At 40.5% G+C, this 8,983-nt stretch overlaps 1 pseudogene; it reads left to right on the top strand.

Annotated features, from left to right (window-relative positions):
* LOC104536442 overlaps nucleotides 1-7,092 on the top strand; it is a 9,013-nt pseudogene extending 1,921 nt beyond the window's left edge.
* Nucleotides 7,093-8,983: the final 1,891 nt, after the last annotated feature.

An 8,983-nucleotide genomic window follows, 5' to 3' on the forward strand; every position in this document is an offset into this window, starting at 1 on the left:
AGGACTCCCTGAAACAATACCTCAGTTTTGGTCATATTGACTACCATCAGTGGTCCACTCTGGCCTCCAATTGGGAGTCATGGAGACACATCATTCATGACACTGCTGTCTCCTTTGAGAACGCACGTAGAATCAGTCTCGAGGAGAAAAGACAACGGAGAAAGAACCGCGCCTTCCCAATGCCGTCTAAGGAGACTTTCTGCTGTGCCCTTTGCAACTGGACTTGCCTATCCCGCATTGGCCTTTTTAGCCACCAGCGTGTTTGCAGCAAGGGTGGGTAGTGTCCTTCTCTTATCTTCGTTTGTGAAGTCTAGCCATGATTATGATCTTTTCTCTCTAACATTTTATTTCTAGCCAATTTCTTTATTTCACCCAACACACCTAGAGAGTTTGATAAAGGTTAGTCTGTATCTTCTACTAGTCTTTTCCACACATGGTACTGTTGATTTCAATTACTGCATGATATCAAATAAGTATAATTAAGATAAATATGAGAAATATGATTAAGTGTGTCCGAATCATTATTTAAAGTTCAGTCAAAAAATTCTAGAGAATTCTTACTGCAGTTTGGTGTGAAATCTGCATTTTTTTTCAAAAGTAGCTTTTTCTAGGAATGCAGTTATCCTGCAGCTTGCCTTCCCATCCTGATTTGTTAAAAACTCCAGCAATATTCAAGAAAATCAGTAGTTTCTATAAGTCTCCTTTCTCATTGGATTAAATTTGTTAAAAGCCTTGTTACCTTTTCCCCAGGATTTCACAACATTGTGAGTAGGTTTCATGCCTTCTAATTTCCTGTTCCTCTTGGAGGATCCCATTGCTGCTAGTGAACTGTGGCTAGGATTCCTCAGAAGTGGAAAGCTGAATCAGGACCCAGATTAGGAAGGGCTTAATGGCATTAAATTCAAATAGGAGGGTGGTGCATGTGGGCCACTGCCAGCCTTCCCAAAATCTATACAGGTGACAGAGCCTCTGACAGCTCTGTGACAGCCCATTGCTTACACATTGACTTCTCATAGAGGCTTCAAACTAGTTTGAGATAGTGATTTTTCAGACTGTGTCAAATGGCTAGTTCAGGGCAAAATCAGGTCTTGGTCATGGAAAGATTAGGCAGGAGGCTCTGGGATTCACTGCTTCTACTGTTTTCAAAGCTGGGTGCGATTCTCCCAAGAACATGCTCACTACTGAAGTGTCTGTACAACACCATGCGTGACCGTTCTACCTCTTACTAGACAATACTATAAAGTGCAAATACACACCTTGAACTCACAGCCAGGGTGTTCCTTAAGCAGGGAGCTACCTTAAAACAACCACATAGCCCCCTGCCTCCTGTGTCCTTATGCTTTTTTAAATGATTTTGCTTTCTCGACATCTACAGTGCTATATAAAATAGCCTTTCCCTCCTTCTGTGTCTTCCCCATCCCTCCTATGCAGCCTCACAATTAAAACTGTCTACATTACATGCCTGAAGAAACACATTTGGTGGCCACATAGGGGCAACCCTGGTTAGGTGTGCAAGCACACCCTGTCACTTCATTTAACCTCCACACAGCTTGCTGTCCTTGCAGAGATAATGTCAGGGAGAAATAGTCCCACCATCCTTTTAAGAAAATCCCTGTCATGACTTGTTGCAAGGCCAGAGGGGTTTTGTAGACTGACAGAACTAAGGCTGAGGTTGCAGATGAAAGTTTATATACATGCCATGTCCTTGTCTGGGGACTGCCCTAGGAAGTATATTGCAGGGCAATTATGTCTATATTACATCAAGGTTTCTAGTGACAGAATTATTTTAGGCATTGATCTTGCCTACTACGTTATCCATCAAGCAGATGGCAAAGCTGCAGTAACACAAAATTGTCTGCACTACCACAACTATTTCCATGGAACTAAGTATTTAGGTTATTTAGCTTTGTTCAAAGTCTTCCTTAGAAGTTAAAACTTCTTGGAAAAAGAGATTCAGTCCAGTAAAAGGAAAATAATTTGGCTGGGGTCTGGTAAAGCACTTAAATTAGGTTATTAAAAAGGAAACTGACTGCTCAGCAAAATAGAAAGATTTCTAAAATAAATAAGGTAGTTTATTTCTACTTCTCCCAATGTGCTAATTACTGTAAGAAAAAAAAACATGTTTTGCCTGACAGTACTGTTTATTACACAAGCAACTCTTTGTATGGGAAACAAATCGATGAACTTCAGCTTAACTTCCTTAAATGCCTGACATAATTAACAATATTGATGCTGAAGGATTAGCAAGTATATTTCCAGAATAAGAAAAATTATCAGAAACAGAGCAAAAACAGAATAACAAAACTCAAGATATTTCAGCAGAAGTAAATAAGGGGGACATTGTTACATCATGAAGCACTGCTAGCATTTTGTCTAAAAGTGATCTTAGTTGTTCATATGCATCCATTAAACAATTTTAGCTTAACCACAAGAATAAATATAAACTACAGATGTGTCTGTAATAGATGCAGTGTGACTCAAAGTGAAAGATAGAGACAAGAAACAGTGCCTAATAGCAGCAGATTTGAGACATCTACACTGTTAGACACAGAGTGAGAGGACTGATTTGCCCTCTGACAGTGAGCAGGAAGCATCCAAGAAAGGTCCTGTCCAGGACCAGGTGGCACCTTGAACGATTCTTCTTCATGCACTTGCCAGGACTTGCTAGTACAGAGGAGAAAATTATCTGCTGTGCTGTGTGCTTTGCTGTCTAAGGCATAGTTTTGTTCAAAGTTCCTTCTGCTGGAATTATGTGCCTCGTAAATACCCCTTTCTTTGAATGCTGCATACTATTTTCTCATCTCTTACTACACAGGATGAACTTCTGGTTCCATATTTGCCCTTCACACTTCACTGCAATCTGTATTCAAACTACAGTCTTGTCTTACATCAGAGTGGCAGATATCCAGAAATACTATTTAAAACTAGTTTAGGGTTTGGCCTATAAATCCAGGACAATTGCTATGCATTAATAGTGCTCTGGAAGAAGAGAACTTTTGTGGCTTGCTGTATGCTTTCACATATGTCAATAATTTTCTTAAGCAGTCTAGAGTTGAAACAGTGAGATGCTCAGATTTTACAGACTGATAGTGTTCTTGTTCTTTACAAGAAATTTCAGCTGAATCTTCTGTGCTATTGTTGTAACTTGAGGCTTTTACACCATTTATGTAGACTTGTCTAAGAGACTCTGTTTACAGAACCAGAAAAACAGATCCTATGGAATGTACTGTGCATCTGTTCTGTGAAACTGCCCAAACTAAGCAATGACAAGATGTTGCTAAGCACGTGGGCATGAGTAAAGTTGCCCTTACATTTGCCCTCTGTGTTGTCATGTTTTCCAAATGACCAAAACCTCTTGGGTTTAAAGAGAGATGTGCTTCTCCTTTTTTGAGGTGCATTCTTGTAGTGAAGAATAAATCACACTGGTCCTGTCTGTTGGTTGCATTTACCATTCTGATAGAAAAAGCAGTGAACAAGCCAAATGTTACATTGCAAGACAGGTACAGTTTGGACTACTTTCATTGTTAAACCTTTTTGCTTGTTTGTTTGTTAAGACCAAAAGTAATACAGCTACAGTTATTATGAGAGATATGTGAAAACCACACCCTGTTCTTTAATTTGTGTGGAACCTGCCTCTTGTGACCATCTAGGGTAGGGCATACCATTACTGATACTGGAGCAGGAAACTAAAGAAATACTGTCATCATGATGTTGATGAGATTCCTAACACAATTTTGTGAAATATACTCAGGCGATACTTTTGTTATGACTTTGAAATAACTTGATGAATGCAAAGCTTCTAAAGTGAATGGGAAAATGGCTTCTGACATCCCAGAGTGCTCCATAAAAGTACAGCTGAATGGAACATTGACTTCCAGAGGCCTTTAATAAAAGCTCACAGTTACAGATTTCAGTCAGTATTCCTTAACCAGTGCACTCACAATCTTCTCTCCCTGTAACGTGCCACCTCTTCATCAGTAGTGCAAGCTGATACAAGTGACACCTCTGCACACCCCTGTCAGCTTCCCAAAGATATGTAACATACAGGAGTCTACGCTGGGTAGCCCTGAAAACAGCAACTGTCTAGTGTAGCTCTAAAGGTACAAAACTGTGGAGAACACATTGACCCTTACCTACAGTATTTTAGCAGGTACCACTTCAAAGGCTATCTATCTGCTACTTATTTTGATCTCTCCATCACTGAATTTAATATGTTTTGTTTTGCACATGCTTTTTGTATTTTCAACTGCATTTTACAGATACAAAATGACATACACAGCATGTTGAGATTATATGACTGAATATACTTGTATCTGTACAGTGCATAGATTTTGATCTTTTAATCTGATTGTAGGCAAGGATTTTCAAATTAGCGTGAAGGTCTCTGTTACCTATTACTGTAATGTGCTTCAGCTCATCAGAGTTGCAATCAGATGCTGCAATTACAAGTGTAGTGATTAGAATTACCTCGGTTATTAGCCCAGTGTCATGAGTGAGGCCATGATGCAATCAGAAGCCTTGTTACCAAACTTTCAGATCGCTACTGAAAAGGCTATGTTTGAAAATGTGTTCACATTTTGCAAATATTCACTTTGTTCTTTTACAAAAGAAATGATTGCAAGTGAATGATCTGTCATGTGACGTATTCCATTTACCTGGATTTTCAGTCTAAGCTGTTTCAAAATGGGAGATGACACTTGCATGACACTCATAAAATACCTTCATGAAATTCCATTAGTTTCTTATGCAAAATGTGATATCTACTTGCAGTAGATAAAACCAAAAGCAACTGAGAAGACAGTTTTTACAAACGTAAAAACAACCAGACTCGTAATGTTGATGGGGTCACAATCACGACAGAACTTATCTATGCAGTTGCAGATAAGCAGGCACTTCTTTATTGCAGTGCTGGGGAAACACAGAGGATTGCTTCTCTAATTGTGCCCCGAAATCCATACATTTTCACAGCTTATTTATACACTTTTAACAAAGCAATTTCACAAGATTATACAAATATGCATAAAATGTCCACTTTTTAATTTGCCCTTTACCGTGATTGGTTCCTAACTACCATAATATTTCATACAAGATATTGATTTACTTCAAAAACTTACCTCTACATAATTTTGGCATGCAGAAATGAGAAAAGGAAAGTTATTGCCTATTTCTTGCCTTATCACAGCTATTCTGCATTTGGTATGTACCTGTGTATGGTTCATACCTTCTCTAAGCACTTGTGCACATATATCTCATAATTTTAACTTTGCAGTTTAAGCAAATACCTACTTTAACTACTTTAATCAATCAAAATGTTCTCTTTACTTCAACAATAAGCTGACTTTGGCAACCATAATGCTTAAATACTTTAATGTATTTTTCCAGATTATGATCTCTTCCATGTCTTTTGCAACTAACCACTAACAGAAAAACAAAGAATTGAGTTCACAGAGATTTGCTAAATCATGGGAACACAGCACTGTGAGATGTGGCATGCTGACAGGGAGCACAGCCTGAGCAGCAGGCTGGTGTGTTGCTTCACAGTGTGCCGTGGCACCGACAAGACAAATGCTGCAGCAGCAGCAGAGCAATGAGAAAGGAGAACTCATGGCACAAATGATTATTTTATGATAACTCAACCAAAATGCTCAAAAGCTGCCTCTCAATAGTATCTGCTGGCATATTTGTATCCACGCCAGAAGCTTTGGGCTCTGCTGGTGTACCTGTGTTGGGTAAAATGGATTTGCAAGCAATGACTCACACCTGCAGAAGTCTGAAATTGCAGACCAATCTTCAGCCTCCTAAGGGATTCTCTCTTCAAAATGGGACTAAACTAACTGAGCCACTTCAACTGACTTGGGTGATACTTCAAAAGCAAAGCTGCAGTCAGTATGGCTATTTCTTCAAGTACACCAGTAGCAAAAGAAAGACTAGGGATGTTGTGGGCCTGCTGCTGAATGAGGTGGATGCCCTGGTGGTGGAAGGTACAGAGAAGGCAGAATTACTGAGTGCCTTCTTTGCTTCAGTCTTTACTGCTAAGGCTGGTCCTCAAGAATCCCAGACCCTGGAGGTAAGAGAGAAAGTCTGGAGAAAGGAAGACTTTCCTTTGATTGAGGAGGTTTGGGTTAGAGATCATTCAGGCAAGCTTGACACCCACAAATCCATGGGCCCTGATGGGATGCACCATGAGTGCTGAGGGAGGTGGCAGATATTACTGCTATGCTGATCATCATCTTTGAAAAGTCATGGAGAACAGGAGAGGTGCCTGAGGACTGGATAAAAGGAAACTACAGGCCAATCAGCCTCACCTCCATCCCTGGAAAGGTGATGGAATAGCTCATACTGGATGTCATCTCTAAGCATATGGAGGAAAACAGGGTTATCAGGAGTGGTCAACATGGATTCATCAAGGGGAAATCATACTTGACCAATCTGATAGCCTTCTATGATGGTGTCACTGGCTGGAGAGATGAGGGGAGAGCAGTGGGTACTGTCTACCTGGACTTCAGCAAGGCTTTAGATACTGTCTCCCTTAACATCCTCATAGGTAAGCTTAGGAAGTGTGGGTCTGACGAGTGGACAGTGAGGTGGACTGAGAACTGAATGGCAGAGCTCAGAGAGCTGTGATCAGTGGCACAGAGACTAGGTGGAGGCCTGTGGCTAGCGGTGTTCCCCAGGGGTCAATAGTGGGTCCAGTCTTGTTCAATATATTCATCAGTGACCGGGATGAAGGGACAGAGTGTACCCTCAGCAAATCTGGGAGGAGTGGCTGACACACCAGAAGGCTGTGCTGCCATTCAGCAAGACTTGGAGAGGCTGGAGAGTTGTGCGGAGAGGAACGTAATGAAGTGCAAAGGCAAGTGTAGGGTCCTGCACCTAGGGAGGAATAACCCTATGCATCAGTACAGGTTAAGGGGTGACCTGCTGGAAAGCAGCTGTGTGAAGAAGGATCTGGGAGTCCTGGTGGACAAGAAGTTAACCATGAGCCAGCAATGTGTCCTTGTGGCCCAGAAGATCAATGGCATCCTGGGGTGCATTAAGAAGAGTGTGGCCAGTCAGTTGAGGGAGCTTCTTCTCCCTCTCTACTCTGCCCTGGTGAGGCCATATCTGGAATATTGTGTTCAGTTCTGGGCTCCCCAGTTCAAGAAAGACAAGGAATTACTAGAGAGAGTCTAGCGTAGAGCCACTGAGATTATATGGGGACTGGAGCATCTCCCATATAAGGAAAGGCTGAGAGAGCTGGGTCTGTTTAGCCTGGAGGAGACTGAGAGGGGATCTCATTAATGCTTATAAATATCTAAAGGGCTGGTGTCAGAAGGATGGGACCAGACTCTTTTCAGTGGTGCCCTGCAACAGGACATGAGACAGTGGGTTCAAACTGAAACACAAGAGGTTCAAGATGAACGTAAGGAAAAACTTCTTTATTTTGAGGGTAACAGATCAGGACACCGAGAGAAGGTATGGAGTCTCCTTCCCTGGAGATATTCAAAACCTGCCTAGTTAATATCCTGTGCAACCTGCTGTAGGTGAACCTGCTTTGGCAGAAACGTTGGACTAAATGATCTCCCTTCCAACCCCTACCATTCTGTGATTCTGTGATTCTGTGATTTGTCTTGCCCCAGTACTTTCTGTCTTCTTGGAAGAAAAATAATAAAATGTTAAGTACCTTTATATAACTTAGTTGAAATTAGTGGCAATGCAGATTCTCAAAAATGTTTCAGTGTTGTAAGACTGGGTAAAGAAATATGGTTCTACTCATAATATGCATCATCTACACTAATACTTTTTCAAAATGGCAGGTCGTTATACCTAAGTGAAAGAAAGAGGACGAACAGTTCCTTGTATTAACAGCATCTGAAAAAATGTACATCAAGTTTTGTGATGTAGTAGTTACCTTGCAAAGTCACAACCTCGTCATTTCATGGCAAATAATTTGTGTAGTTATAACCAAAAATTAGAGTGTATATACAGGAGTTAGCATGAGGCAGCTGGGATGGAATAGTTGTTTTAAGCTATTTCCTCACATGGAAATAGTTCTTAACAGTGCTTCCTTACAGGGTATCTCCAGGCTGTGGACAAAAAAAAAGAGTTTTAATTCAACATTATTATCCTCCAAATTCTGTGATTCTGAGAAGGAAACAATATTATGGAAAGTATCTCTCTTTCAGCAAACACTGTAGAAGAGAGGCACTAAAGAACTAGTCAGCTCTGCAATAGAATATACATCAAACAGAATAAAGGCAGAATCACTGCTGCAAAACACTGTGGACATGATTGCACAAATTTTAGTTATTGTGTCAACAGAAGAAAATGCAGATAAAGATTAAGCAGTAAACTGGATGATTCTGTTGCTGCCGCTGTTTCTCTAGTTTATGTAAAGGACACTTCCAACCACACAGTAGTGACTAAAATATCTGAAATTAATTCTGTGTTTTTCAAGTCACTTGCTGTCAGTTTTCACAAAGCACTAAGTTACCATGAATGACAGACAAATCCACAGACTTTAAATATAATGGATAATGTCTGAAGGCCACAGGTTAAGCAGATTAGAATATTATGCACTGCACATCATTGTTACACTGTTTTTCAGTACTGGCTGTCTGAATCCTTTTCACAGATTTTTTGGGTGTTTTTTGTTTGTTTTGCCTTTTTTGCCTTTTTTTTTCTTATCTGCAATCTTTAGCTGCCAGGCAAACAAGTAAGATAGGATGTTTTACTCCCAGCTTTTGTGTTGTAAATCGATTACAGTATAGCACCTTCTAGAACAGAGACAGTCACAAACAGCTTTTGCCCTTGAGCCTCACAGCATCCCTGTGCATGTGAAAAAATACAGCACCTCCAGCCATAGCCACAAAGTCCTTGGTGGGAGGTTACAGTTATATATACAGTTATTCTGTATATATACAGTTATTCAGTATATATACAGTTATTTTGGCCAGCTACTTTGTCGCACTAAACCATTCTTTTTGTTCCAAAAAGGCCTGCC

The sequence above is a fragment of the Mesitornis unicolor genome, unplaced genomic scaffold, assembly GCF_000695765.1.
Source record: "Mesitornis unicolor isolate BGI_N332 unplaced genomic scaffold, ASM69576v1 scaffold10772, whole genome shotgun sequence".
NCBI classification, from domain to species: Eukaryota; Metazoa; Chordata; class Aves; order Mesitornithiformes; family Mesitornithidae; genus Mesitornis; species Mesitornis unicolor.